The sequence below is a fragment of the Bos grunniens genome, chromosome 11 (genome assembly GCF_055505025.1).
Source record: "Bos grunniens cultivar Pamir isolate PY7600 chromosome 11, Bosgru_T2T1.0, whole genome shotgun sequence".
Taxonomy (NCBI): domain Eukaryota; kingdom Metazoa; phylum Chordata; class Mammalia; order Artiodactyla; family Bovidae; genus Bos; species Bos grunniens.
The window spans coordinates 7,796,530-7,810,299 of NC_141175.1; the positions used below are offsets into that span (position 1 = coordinate 7,796,530).

Consider the following 13,770-nt stretch of genomic DNA (forward strand, 5'->3'; position numbering starts at 1 on the left):
CCTGCGTTGCAGGCAGATTCTTTCCTGTCTGAATCACCAGAGAAGCCCTTTTGAATAAAGGTGTCTCCCCTTAAATTTGTTTTTTAAATTTTTTGATGGGATCCTACCTAGTTCCCTGACCTGGGATCAAACCCGAGCCCCCCGCCATTGGCAGCACCGAGTCCTAACCCCTGGATCTCCAGTGAAGTCCCAAGGTGGCTCCTCTTACTGAAACTAAACAAAACCGTTCCGAGGACACTTCATAGCCCCTGTCTCAGTCTGTCCAGGTTTGAGAACCAGAATCCTGGAGCAGGACCCAGGCAAGGAGGCCTCATGCGGTAGACAAGGGGAGATGCCCACCCGGGTAGGGGGTGGAGTAGGGAGATAGGGGCTGGGTATGCCCCCGCCCCACCAAGCTGGCCTTTAACCCCACGACCTCAGTCTGGGCCTCACTGCTAAGTCTCAACCACTGCGGGAGGCCCTGATGCCTCCCTCCACCGGACTCCAAGCGGTGGGGCTAAATCGCTCTCGACGGGTGGGCCCAAAGCTGGAGGCAGACAAGTTGGTGAGGAAACGCAGGATCTGTGCTCTGGCCCCCCGCCCGCGGAACCGGAGGGCGCGGGCTCCAGGCAGCCGGCAGGGGCAGCTGGGCCTGGAGGGTGGGGGTGGGGGGAACTGCAATTCCAGCCCGGGGAGGGGCGGGCACCAGACGGTCCCCCGCCCTCCGCTCCCAACAAAGGCCTAGCTGGGAGGAGAGGGCCTGTTTGTTCAGCCCTCGTACTGGTCGAGGAGGGGCAGGAAGCAGAGTTTCAAAGCGGTTTCACCCTTTGTTATCCCTGCCCAGTCCCACCCTCTACACCCCCACCCCAGGCTGCATTCCAGAACCTGGGGAGGGTGGGGGTCCTGCCCCGGGAGAAATCTGCTTAACCGGGAGGAGGCTCGGGTTACAGCTGAGCTGCTGGGGAGGAGTCGGGCCCTTCCCAGCCTGACACCGAACATTCCGGAAGGTTGGTCTACGGGTCCACCTGGTCCCTACCCTGAGACCCCCTGGGGCCCTTGGGCCTCGAGGGGAAGGAGCGGGGAAGAGGGTGGAAAATCTGGGGGTGGCGGGGTCGGGGTCCTCGTGTTTGAATGGGACAAGATGGGGTTTGGGTGGGTTTGTTTTTTGTTTTTTTTTTTTTTCTTTTTCTGGGAGGGGACCCAGGACTTTTCTGCCCTGGGGTGTGACCTCAGAATCTGCGGGGTGACTCCTGATTTGCACGAGGTGAGCTGGAGGAGGCGGGAGGCTTTCTTTCCAAATAGGGCCAACTCTGTGTCTCTGCCTTGCCGTGCTTTCCTGCCGTGTCCTTTACATAAGCTAGAAAGCTCTCGGGTTACACGTACAGCTCCACAATTTCGCACATGTCTGTTCCTGTGTGATCACCCTGGGCAAAAATCCAGGCTCCATCACCTGGGGGTGTTCCCGTCATGCTCCACCCCTCACCACGGACAGCTTTCCATTTACACACAAGTATAATCAGAGGTGAAAGTGGAGAGTGAAAAAGTTGGCTTAAAGCTCAACATTCAGAAAACGAAGATCGTGGCATCCGGTCCCATCACTTCATGGGAAATAGATGGGGAAACAGTGGAAACAGTGTCAGACTTTATTTTTGGGGGCTCCAAAATCGCTGCAGATGGTGACTGCAGCCATGAAATTAAAAGACGCTTACTCCTTGGAAGGAAAGTTATGACCAACCTAGATAGCATATTCAAAAGCAGAGACATTCCTTTGCCAACAAAGGTTCGTCTAGTCAAGGCTATGGTTTTTCCTGTGGTCATGTATGGATGTGAGAGTTGGACTGTGAAGAAGGCTGAGCGCCGAAGAATTGATGCTTTTGAACTGTGGTGTTGGAGAAGACTCTTGAGAGTCCCTTGGACTGCAAGGAGATCTAACCAGTGCATTCTGAAGGAGATCAGCCCTGGGATTTCTTTGGAAGGAATGATGCTAAAGCTGAAACTCCAGTACTTTGGCCACCTGATGCGAAGAGCTGACTCATTGGAAAAGAGTCTGATGCTGGGAGGGATTGGGGGCAAGAGGAGAAGGGGACGACAGAGGATGAGATGGCTGGATGGCATCACTGACTCAATGGACGTGAGTCTGAGTGAACTTCGGGAGTTGGTGATGGACAGGGAGGCCTGGCGTGCTGCGATTCACGGGGTCGCAAAGAGTCGGACACGACTGAGCGACTGAACTGAACTGAACTGAACTGAATGATGGCTGGATGGCATCACTGACTCGATGGACATGAGTTTTAGTAAACTCCAAGAGTTGGTGATGGACAGGGAGGCCTGGCGTGCTGCGATTCATGGGGTCGCAAAGAGTCGGACAGGACTGAGCGAGTGATCTGATCTGATAATCAGAGGAGGGTCTCTTTTATGCCTGGCTTAAAAAAAACAGTATTCATTTCTTTGGTTGTGATGGGTCTTAGTTGCTGCACACAGGATCTTCGATTCATTGAGGCTGGTGGGACTTGGTTCCCTGACCAGGAATCAAACCAGGGCCCCCTGCATTGGGAGCCTGGAGTCTCAGCCACTGGACCACCAGGGCAGTCCCTGTGCCTGGCTTTTTCGTTCCACATATTTTGGTGATTCATCCATGTCACTGAGCACGTGAGCACCCGTCCTTTTTCATTGTTCAATTGAATTTCACCGTTTATTTATCCCATCTCTTGTCAGTGGCTATTCCGGTTTCTGGTCTCTGATTGATGAGTGAGGTTACTGTGTTACCTGTCCTTTTGTGGAGTGGGAGGGACTTGATGTGACGCTTTTATTCATCCCGTGATTCCTGACTAGAAGCATACAGAGCCTCAGGGCCTTTGTATATGCTGTTATCTCCGTCTGGACGCTCTGTTCCTGTCCTTCTCAGAGATCTGGCCACCCCTGATCCCTTGGTTTAACGACGTCCCCCAGCCCGCATGCCAGATTCCTCTTCTTGGCTCTGTTGTCTTTATGGCACTTGCTGCCATTTGCATCCATGTATCCCTGGACTTGCCTCTTGGATGCCAGGCCTCTACCCAAAGGTTCCTGCTGTCTGAAGCCCACTACTTCTGCCTCGTGTACCCTGGCGCTCAGCACGGGGCCTGGTGTGGGCTGGTGGTCCCTCAGATATTTGTGGGTGCTTCTGTAGGCACTGCTTCCCCAGTGGCTCGGTGGTAAAGAATCTGCCTGCCAATGCAGGAGACGTGAGTTCAATCCCTGGATGGGGAAGATCCCCTGGAGAAGGAAATGGCAACCCACTCCAGTATTCTTGCCACGGAAATCCCATGGACAGAGGAGCCTGGTGGGCCACAGTCCATGGGGTTGCAAAGAGTGGGACACGACTTAACAACTAAAGAGCAACAACAACTGTAGGCATTGGGAGGTGGGGACTCTGCTGGCCTCAGAAGCCTCTCCTGGGGAGGCTTCCTGCAACCATGACCCCTGTCCCAAGAGGCCAGGCAAGGAGGGGTGGGAGATCTGTGGGCTACGGTCGTATCTGCCTTATCTCTTGGCTAATGGTTTGCCAACATAAGTAAACCATTCCAGGAAACAGGAGGGTGGGGGCAGAGTTCAGCCATGTCTCCACTCCTGCCTGAACCTGAGCAGTTCAGCCTTCATCTGTTTTATAAACACAGGTGTAGAAAAGGGAGGTTTGGAAATGACTGTGTAGGCAATAGGGAGCTACAGAGGATTTAAGAGATAGAGTGATATGGAGGAAGTCAGCAGCGACCATCTATCCTGGGGCTTTCTACCAGAAAGAAAGGCTGGACTTGATCATTTTGCCATCAGCCCTCCATGGGCTGAAAAATGGCCCCACTTATTTGCAAGGTTGCTTTAGGTGAGAATAGAGCGAGGGAAGACCCACAAGGCTTCAGAGCTGGTGAGTTCAGCAAGTGAAAGCCTCAGGTTGAGAGAGCACGGCCAGGGAGCAGCAGAACTACTTTGAGCTGGGGAGTAGTCATGTCCCCACACAAGACATTTGGGGAACTCCCTGGTGGTCCAGTGGTTAAGACTGTGTTTCCACTGAAGAGGGCACAGGTTTGATCCCTGGTCGTGGAACTTACATGCCGCGTGGCACGGCCGAAAAACCGAAACAAAACACTGTGGACATCGTGCCTTCTGATAGAACGCAGGAATCCTGCTTCTGAACTCTGGGGGGCCCTGGTGTTGAGCCCCGTTGGCTGAAGGATGGAGGACCTGGGATGGAAGGGGATGGGCTCACGGCCAGTCCCCCAGCTGCTTAGAGGCGGGCACAGATGAGAAGCAGTGTCCCAAAGGAAAGGCAGTGCTGGGTCCCCTCCACTCCCCTCCCTTCCAGCCCTGAAGAGCCAGGCTGCTGTGGGTTCTTCCTCCCCAGATTCCTCCTCTGTTTACCTGCTGGCAGGCCACACAGGGTCCCGTGGCGTGGGGGTGGGGGGATGGAGGAGCTCTGCCTTCATTCCTGTGTAGCATCTGGGGGTCTGGCCTGCTGCTACAGGAGGGGCTGGGACCAGAGGACCAGCCTCCCAGCTCTTGCCCAGCTTCTGTCTCACTAACTACCAGAACATCTGGGGGGTACAGAAGGGTCAGTGACATCAAGAACACAGTCACGTGTTTGCTGAGCCCTCGTGTGTGCCAGGAATAATTTGGGAACCCTGATGGTTAGGATAGGACCGATCTTGCCTTGGTTGTGGGCTCTTGCAGCCCTTAGCAGGGGAACTGCAATCTGGTGCTATGATTTGTGATGAGGGATGCTGAAGACTTGTAGATGAGGGGAACGATAAATGAGAGGAGAAGGGGGCCCAGGCAGGCCCAGGTCAGGACCGGCATATCTGTGGCCTTGGGGCAGGGCTCCTGGGAGAGCTGGTGAGTTTCACAGGACTGGGTCCTCTGGGTCGCAAACAGGCTGCCATGAGCCGTGTTCTCCTGTGTGAGTCAAGTCCCAGTCACCTTTCTGTTCTGAGGCAGAGCTGCTTTCTCATGCTTCAGTGTGCAGGGCAGGGGAGGAGGAGGAAGAACTCGCTTAAGATGCAGAGTCTCTGGCCCAGCATTCCGTGTTTCTAGTTTGGAACCCAGTAATGTGGATTTAGGGTGTTAGTTCTAGAAGGCCTTGTAGGTCTTCATAGAACCGTTCAACTTCAGCTTCTTCAGCATTACTGGTTGGGGCATAGACTTGGATTACTGTGAGAATGAATGGTTTGTCTTGGAAACGAACGGAAATCATTCTGTTGTTTTCTGAGATTGCACCCAAATACTGTTGACTGTGAGGGCTACTCCATTTCTTCTAAGGGATTCTTGCCCACAGTAGTAGATATAATGGTCGATCTGAATTAAATCTGCCCATTCCTGTCCATTTTAGTTCACTGATTCCTAAAATGTCGACGTTCACTCTTGCCATCTCCTGTTTGACCACTTCCAATTTGCCTTGATTCGTGGCCCTAACATTCCAGGTTCCTAAGCAATATTGTTCTTTACAGCATCGGACTCTGCTTCCATCACCAGTCACACCCACAGCTTGGCATTGTTTTTGCTTTGGCTCCATCTCTTCATTTTTCTGGAGTGCTTTCTTCACTCTTCTCCAATAGGATATTGGGCACCTCCCAACCTGGGGAGTTCATCTTTCAGTGTCATGTGTTTTTGCCTTTTCCTACTATTCATGGGGTTCTCAAGGCAAGAATACTGGTGTTTGCCATTCCCTTCTCCAGTGGACCACATTTTGTCAGAACTCTCCCCCATGACCCGTCCGTCTTGGGTAACCCTACACGGCATGGCTCACAGTTTCATTGAGTTAGACAAGGCTGTGATCCAAGTGATCAGTTTGGTCAGTTTTTTGTAATTGTGATTTCCATTCTCCTTGCTCCTTGGAAGAAAAGCTATGACAAACCTAGATGTATATTAAAAAGCAGAGACATTACTTTACTGACAAAGTTCTTGTATAGTCAAAGCTGTGGTTTTTCCAGTAGTCATGTATGGATGTGAGAGTTGGACCATAAAGAAAGAAAAGAAAGCTGAGTGCCAAAGAATTGATACTTTTAAACTGTGATGTTGGAGAACTCTTGAGAGTCCCTTGGACTGCAAGGAGAGCCAACCAGTCCATCCTAAAGGAAATCAGTCCTGAATATTCATTGGAAGGACTGATGCTGAAGCTGAAGCTCCAATACTTTGGCCACCTGATGTGAAGAACCAACTCATTTGAAAAGACCCCGATGCTGGGAAAGATTGAAGGCAGGAGGAGAAGGGGGCAACAGAGGATGAGATGGTTGGATGGCATCACCAACTCGATGGACATGAGTTTGAGCAAGCTCTGGGAGTTGGTGATGGACAGGGAAGCCTGGCATGCTGCAGTCCATGGGGTCACAAAGAGTCAGACAGGACTGAGCAACTGAACTGAACTGAACTTAACATGGATTGTAGGGTTTTCCTGGTGGCTCAGCAGTAAAGAATCCGCCTGCCAGTGGAGGAGACTTGGGTTCGGGCCCTGGCTCGAGACCCCTGGAGAAGGAAATGGCAATCCATTCCAGTATTCTTTGCCTGGAGAATCCCATAGACAGAGGAGCCTGGCAGGCAACAATCCATGGGGGGTGCAAAGAGTCCGATACAACTTGGCGACTAAACAACAGCAATCTGCATTTTAATAGCCATCCCATCTTTGTTTCCTAGGGCTGCAGTAATACCTGACCTCAGACTGGGTGGCTTAATATTAACACAACAGAAATTTATCCTCTCGTGGTTCCAGAGACCGAAGTCCAAACTGAGTCCTACTGGGCTCAGACAAGTTCAGCAGGGCTAGTTCCTTCTGGAGGCCCCAGGGGAGAATCTGTTCCTTGTCTCTTCCAGCTTCCGGAGGCTGCTGGCGTTCCTTGGCTTGTGGCCCCATCACTCCAGTCTCTGCTTCTGTCTTCAAATCACCTTTCCTCCCATCAAATCTCCTGTGTTTTCCTCTTATAATGACAGTTATGATTCCATTTAGGGGCTGTCCAGATGATCCAGGATAACTTCCCCCATCTCAGGATCCTTCATTTAATCATACCTGCAGCACCCCCTTTGCTTTATCAGGAAGCATTCACAGGTTTCAGGGACTATGACCTGGTGTCTTTAGGAGTTATTCAGCCTGTCACTCATCCTCCTAGTGATTCCAGACACTGTCCTGAGAAATCCTGGTCTGAAGGCTTGTTTATTTAACTGATGGCTGCTCTCTCCTGATTCTCTGAACTTACAGAAATAGGGCACCATTCAGCATTCATTTACCAAGTCCTCATGGAGCACTCACTCCATGCCAGGCCCTGTGCTGGACATTGTGGACATTGAGGTGAGGTGGACCCAGCCCATCATGCTGCGAGCCTGGGAAGGGGTAGAGATCAGGCTCCCAGCCCTTGACCCTAAGGTTAATGGTCTTTGTAAAACAAAAGACCCTTCTTCTTGATGTGTGTGGTGCCTCCAACCTTCCCCAGTGTGTAGCAGCACTGGTTTGGGATTACCCCAGCTCCAGGCCATCTCCTGGAGACCTAGGCTGTGTTGTTGTTCAGTCGCTCAGTCGTGTCTGACTCTTTGTGACCCCATGAGCTGCAGCATGCAGACCCCAGGCTTCCCTGTCCTTCACTGTCTCCTGGAGTTTGTTCAAACTCATGTCCATTGAGTCGATGATGCCATCCAACCATCTCGTCCTCTGTCGCCCCCTTTTCCTGCCCTCAGTCTTTCTAAGCATCAGGGTCTTTTCCAGTGAGTCAGCTCTTCGCATCAGGTGGCCAAAGTATTGGAGCTTCAGCTTCAACATCAGTTCTTCCAAAGAATACTCAGGACTGATCTCCTTTAGGATTGACTGGTTTGATCTCCTTGTTTCCAAGGGAGTCTCAGCAGCCTTCTCCAGCACCACAGTTCAAAAGCATCAATTCTTCAGTGTCAGCTTTCTTTATGGTCCAACTCTCACATCTATACATGACTACTGGGAAAACCATAGCTTTGACTAGACGACCCTTTGTCAGCAAAGTGATGTCTCTGCTTTTTAATATGCTGTCTAGGTTTGTCATAGCTTTCCTTCCAAGGAGCAAGCGTCTTTTAATTTCATGGCTGCAGTCACCATCCACAGTGATTTTGGAGCCCAGGAAATAAGGTCTGTCACTGTTTCCATTTTTTTCCCCATCTATTTGCCATGAAGTGATGGGACCAAATGCCACGATCTTCATTTTTTGAACGTTGAGTTTTAAGCCAGCGTTTTCACTCTCCTCTGGCTGTGGGAGGCCCTCTTTCCCTCCTGCTGGATTCCAGGAAGAAACCAGGTGGCCTCCACAGTTCCCTGAGGATTCAGCTCTGGGTGAAGAAGGGACAGCCCTAGCCTGGGAGCTGGCCCCACGCTGGGCTGCATGTTTTGTCCAGGTGTCGCAAAGAGTCGGACACGACTGAAGCGACTTAGCAAACCACCCTGAGTCAGGATGCCTGTTACCTGCAGCCAGAAGCATCCTCACTGAAGCAGCGTGTGAAAGACAGCCAGTTGTCCAGGGGGCTTGCCCAGGGTGCCCTGAGACTGCTCAGATCCAGTCCCACCCCTCTCCCCGCTCCTCAGCTCCCCCTTGCCTGTCTGCCATTCCCTAGGGGCTTCTCTGCTGCAGATCCCTTTCTTCTTCTTTTTTTAAAAGTTGTATTATTTATTTGTTTTGGGGTATGCTGGGTCTTCATCGCGAGGCAGGCTCTCTAGTTGCAGCAAGACGGGGCTCCTCTTCCGTTGGGGTGCACGGGCTTCTCATGGTGGTGGCGTCTCTCGTTGCAGAGCACGGGCTCTAGGGTGTGGACTCAGTGGTTGTGGCTCACGGGCCCAGTTGCTCCTCAGCATGTGGGGGTCTTCCCAGATCAGGGGTCGAACCCATGTCGCCTGCACTGACAGGTGGGTTCTTAACCACTGGACCAGCAGGGAAGTCCCTCTTTTTTTGTTGTTTTAAAATATTTTCATTTTATTGGAGTAGAGTTGATTTACAGATTGTGTTAGTTTCAGATGTACAGCAAGTGGTGCAGTTATACATGCGTTCTTTTTTTAAATTAATTAATTAGTTATTCTTAACCACTGTACCACCAGGGAAGTCCCCTATATTTGCTGGGTTATTTTAAGAATCTTTTCTCATATAAGTTATCACACAGTATTGGCTAGAGCTCCCTGTGCTATACCATCGGTTTCACTGGTTATCTTATATACAGTAGTGTGCATGTCTTCATCCCAAGCTCCTGATGTCATTCCCTTCCGTTAAGCCCTCCAGTTCTTTGTCCTACAGTGCTCAGCTCACATGGTGCCCCCTCCGTCCTGTCTTCCCAACCTCCCAGGGCAGAAACACCACCATAAAAAAGGTTCACCGACAAGAGCAGAGCCTTCTCTGGGGCCAGGAACTGGCTAAGACCTTTCCAACATGATCAGCTACAAAGGAAGTGCTCTTTTCATCACCCTCATTTTATAGACAAGAGGGTGGAGGTCATTCACAGACCTGAGGTCTGCCTGGCTCCAAGTGCACACTGGAAATTAACCACCAACTGTGATTCCTCTTTCTGCAGCCTGAGAATTTAGTTCCCCATCCTCCTCAGGGATTCCTTGCCCTTCATCTCTCCTGTATCCAGCCCAGGAGCACAGGAGTGGGAGGAGGATTGTAAAAAATAAATTCTTTTTAAAAAAAAAAAAAGAGGCCAGGGGTGCCATGAGCAAAATCTCCCTGCCACCTCTTATGGGCAGACGTGCAAACAGCATCACTGGGGCAGCTTGTGGACAGTTAGACAAAGGCTGGGTGCTTGGGAAGGTGAGTGAGGAGGGAGCATCGGGCAGCTTCACCACAGGCCCTTTAGCATTGGCGTTCACAGCAACAAAAAATCCTGTCTCATTTTCACCAGGTTTTTTCCTTTTTAGTATTTATTTATTTTGCTGAGCCAGATCTTAATTGCAGCTCGTGGGATCTTTAGTTGCAGCATGTGGGATCTAGTTCCCGGACCAGGGATCGAACCTGGGCCCCCTGCTTTGGGAGCACAGAATCTTAGCCACTGGGCCACCAGGGAAGTCCCAGAAACCACCTACTTCAGTTCCGACCCTTCATTTAATCTGGCGTCACTTCCTGGGTGCAGGTGGTGCTGGTCTAGTCACTAAGTCGTGTCCGACTCTTTCGACCCCCTGGACTGCAGCCCGCCAGGCTCCTCGGCCCACAGGATTTCCCAGGCAAGAATACTGGAGTGGGGTGCCATTGCCTTCTCCATTCTGTGTGCAATGTTTCTGCTAAACACTCCATGCCCTTGACCTCACTGGACTGCGACCTTGTGACAGGCATGCCTTTATCATCCTTATAACAGAGGGGGAAACCAAGCTCCAGAGAGAGTAGATGAACTGCCGAAGGTCACCCTGCGGGGAGAGGCAGAGAAGGGACTAGAACTCAGGCCTCCTGGTCCAGAGTAGAGCACTTTGCACTGAATACTGCCACCCACTGCTCTCTCCACAGAGGGCCTGCTGACCAGGAAGGAGGTGGAGAGTGGGGGAGCAGGAGGAGAAAGTGGAAAGTGTTGGGGGGAAGGCCTGGATTCCAGGACCTGCTTTGCTTGTTCCTAGCGGGGTAACCTCAGGCCAGAAGGAATTCTATTTTTTGAGCCTCAGTTTCCTCATCTGTAAAATGGGCACAGTAGTGGCATCCATCTCCCAACGTAGTTGTAAGAATGGTAGAACGTTTTGTGGACTGCTCCCTCTGCTTGGGAAGTTCCTTTTTGGCTCTTCAGGGAACCAGCCCTTCAGGGGACCAGCTTCTGCTCGCCCCTTTCTATTGTTTGAATACCCCTTCCTCGGGGATGGCCTCCTTGACTATCCCTAGCCAGCATAGCTACCACCTGCCTCCTGTCATACACACTGCTTGCTGTCTCTCTCATTACCTTGCATATTTCATTCCCAGCCCCTGTCACTGGCTGTGACATCATTGTCTATTGTCTCTGCTCTAGCAGACTGTGAGCTCCATGAGGGCAAGGAGTGCCCCTTGCCAACGTCTGGCAGGGTGCCTGGCAAGCGAAGGAATAATCGAATGAAAGATGATGCATGTAAAACGCTTAGCTCGGCGCCTGCTGCAGAGCAGTCGCTCCATGGATGCTAGCAAGTGTTCTTACTACTAAACAAACCCAAGGACTTCCCTGGTGGTCCAGTGGCTAAGACTCCACGTTCCCAATGCAGGGGGCCTGGGTTCGATCCCTGGTCCGGGAACTAGAGCCCACATGCTGCAACATGTAGCATGCAGCAACAAAGACCTAGCGCAGCCAAATAAACACTAAAAAGAAAACAAACCCACACTCACGTTTTGAGACTGTCCACATAGAACACGTGACTTTTGGGTCAGTCACTCTGCCAGCTCTACTGCCTTGGAGAGAGCACAGGGTGGGGGTCCTAGGGTCCCCAGCTCCCCCCTCCTCCTCCCGCCCAGCATGCTTTGACTACTTTTTATGGTGACTGTGGGAACACAGCGGAGAAGAGCTGCCTTGGCCTGGCCCCTGCTCTGCGAGTGGGGAGGCTGGAGTGCAAGCTGAGTAGGACCTAGGGACCTATGAAGTCCTCGGACACCACCCCTGCCCCAGCCCAGACTGGGCTCACCTATCACTGCGCTCAGCCTCTCCCCAGTGACTGCGTAGCTCCGGGGCACCTGTAATGTCATTTGCATGTAGTATTTCTAATATGAGAGTCCTCCTCTGGAGTTCACGGCTGTAGCTGCGGGACTTGGCGCGCACCTGGCCTGTAGCGGGTCTCCATAAATACGTGCTGAATGATGAAGATGCAAGGGAAGCATCTCTAGGGCTGTGATTTCTAACTTTTCTGAGTCACTGACTACTTTGAAAAACCCACGAAACCTTTGGACATCCCACCCGCTACCCGCCACCTCGCCAAGCACCCAGAGTGGGACATATCATTTCAAGGATTTCATGCATTCCTCCACCCTAAGGTCATTCATAAAGCTCTGCCTAAGATCCTTCTATCTGGGGCGCGGGCCAGCTCTGAGATCCCGGCGAGGGGGAGGCGGGATGGTGGGGAAGATGTTACCAAGAGGCACACTCTGGGGAGCCCAACCTCCCCACAAGAGGCTGGCGAAGAACGGGGTGAGTGAGCGCCTCTACTTTGACGTGCTGCGGTCCAGGAGAAGGAAAGGAAGCGAGGTCGAGGCAATCTGACAGGATGGGGAGAGAGCGGGAAGCAAGGGAGGAGAGGACGGAGCATCGGGGAGGGAAAGGGGGCGTGATGGAGAGACGCAGCCCTTCGCCGGGAAGAGCAGGGCGAGCCGGGGGAACAAAGAGCCGGCGCGCAGCGAGCGAGGCGCGGAGGCGCCGGGAGGGAGAGGCCCGAGGCCGGCCGGCCGCCCGGGCTGTCTGATTTTCTGTCAGCCGCCGCTGATTAACGGGCCGCCTTCCAGCTCCAAGTGCGCCGAGCCGCGTTCCTGGCAACCCGGCGCGCAGCTTCCTGGCGGAGGCGGGGCCTGCGGAAAGGTTACATTTGCACAAAGTGCCTCGGCTCCGCGGCCCGGAGGGGCTGCGCGGGGCGGGGGATGGCGGGGGGCGGCGGGCAAGCCAGGCGGGCCGAGAGGAAAGGCTGCGGCGTGCGGCGCTGCCTGGGTAATGGAAAAATTCCTCTGGGGGGCCGTGCTGAAAAATATCAGGTTACACACCGGCGGCGCGAGCGGTACCTCCTGTAGCAGCCGGGCGTCCCGGCCGCGAGGGCGCGGGGATCGGCTCCCCGGTGCGCCCCGGGTGCTGCGCCCCAGTGGGTGCCCAGGCCCTTGAACTCCGGCCCGAGCGCCCCAGTCTAGTGCTCCCCAGCCTGTGCACCCGGGTCCCTGCACCCCAGCCCTATGCATCCCAACTGGAGACCCCTAGCCTGTGCGCCTGAAGCGTGCGCCCTACCTACCCGGTGAGCCGAGCCCGAGCATCCGTGTTCCGCGTGCCCAGCCCCTGAGCTCTGGGGCGTCAACTCTCCTCCACAGCCTCCATCACAGCCGCAGAAGGCAGATGAAAGAACCCCACTTTCCCAAATCTTAATCTCCAGGCCTCCCCGCTGACCGTCCCCTTCTCCCTAAGAAGGCCATTGGATGACTGGGGCCAGGCCCTGCGGAGAGGACTGACCGGATGGATCCAGCGTGTTCACAGTGACTTGGGAAGTGGGGTCGACTCTTGAGTCTGTCCTCGTCTTCCCTCGTGGCTCGCCGAGTCTGTCCACTTCTCTGAGAACTGGGCTGTTTCCTCCAGTACCCACTTGCATAGGATAAGCAGTGTCGGTCTGCACTGCGTTCACCACTACCCTGCTCCCACACCATCTGTGGCTCCCTATTACCACCTCTACTTTCTAGTTTACACCCTTGAGTCCTATCCAGCATAGGGTTTAGGGAGTGATGTCAAAACTCCGCAGGACCTGGGGTCCCGCCGGTCCGGGAGTTGAAGAGCTTCTGACCACACACCCATCTATCTGGTGAGATACGCTCTTTCTTTCATTGAACTGGTTCTCTCGGTAGACACTGTATTAATTCGATGCCAACTAGATGTCAACCAGTTTCTGGGCCTTGCCTTGGGCCCTGGAGGCAGCACCAGAAGCAGCCTCAGCCCTCAGGGAACTCGGGTCCCAGCAGGCAGGGTGGAGGCTGCCCAGTAAGGAAGTCAAAACCTGGAGTCCAGTGGATAAGGGTTTAAATTTTGCTTTCCACTTCCTGGCCGGATGTGTCCTTGGGCAAGCTACCCTCACAACCCCCGTCTGCCCAGCTGTCAAACAGGGATAGAATAGCAGTAAGAGCCACTTCCTCAGGCTTGCCTGGGTGGATT

The 13,770-nt window shown here is 53.2% G+C and overlaps 1 long non-coding RNA gene across 6 annotated transcripts in view; it reads left to right on the forward strand.

Moving 5' to 3' along the window:
- The first annotated feature begins 846 nt into the window (after nucleotides 1-846).
- The window catches only part of LOC147362424 (uncharacterized), a 48,026-nt gene continuing 35,102 nt past the window's right edge, over nucleotides 847-13,770 (forward strand). Inside the window, exon 1 of one of the 6 annotated variants that reach the window (XR_015136198.1) lies at nucleotides 847-986. This is a non-coding gene — a long non-coding RNA (uncharacterized LOC147362424). Of the gene's footprint in view, nucleotides 987-11,882; nucleotides 12,064-13,770 lie in introns of those variants that run through there. The other 5 variants (XR_015136199.1, XR_015136195.1, XR_015136194.1 and 2 more) reach the window with 5 other exon arrangements.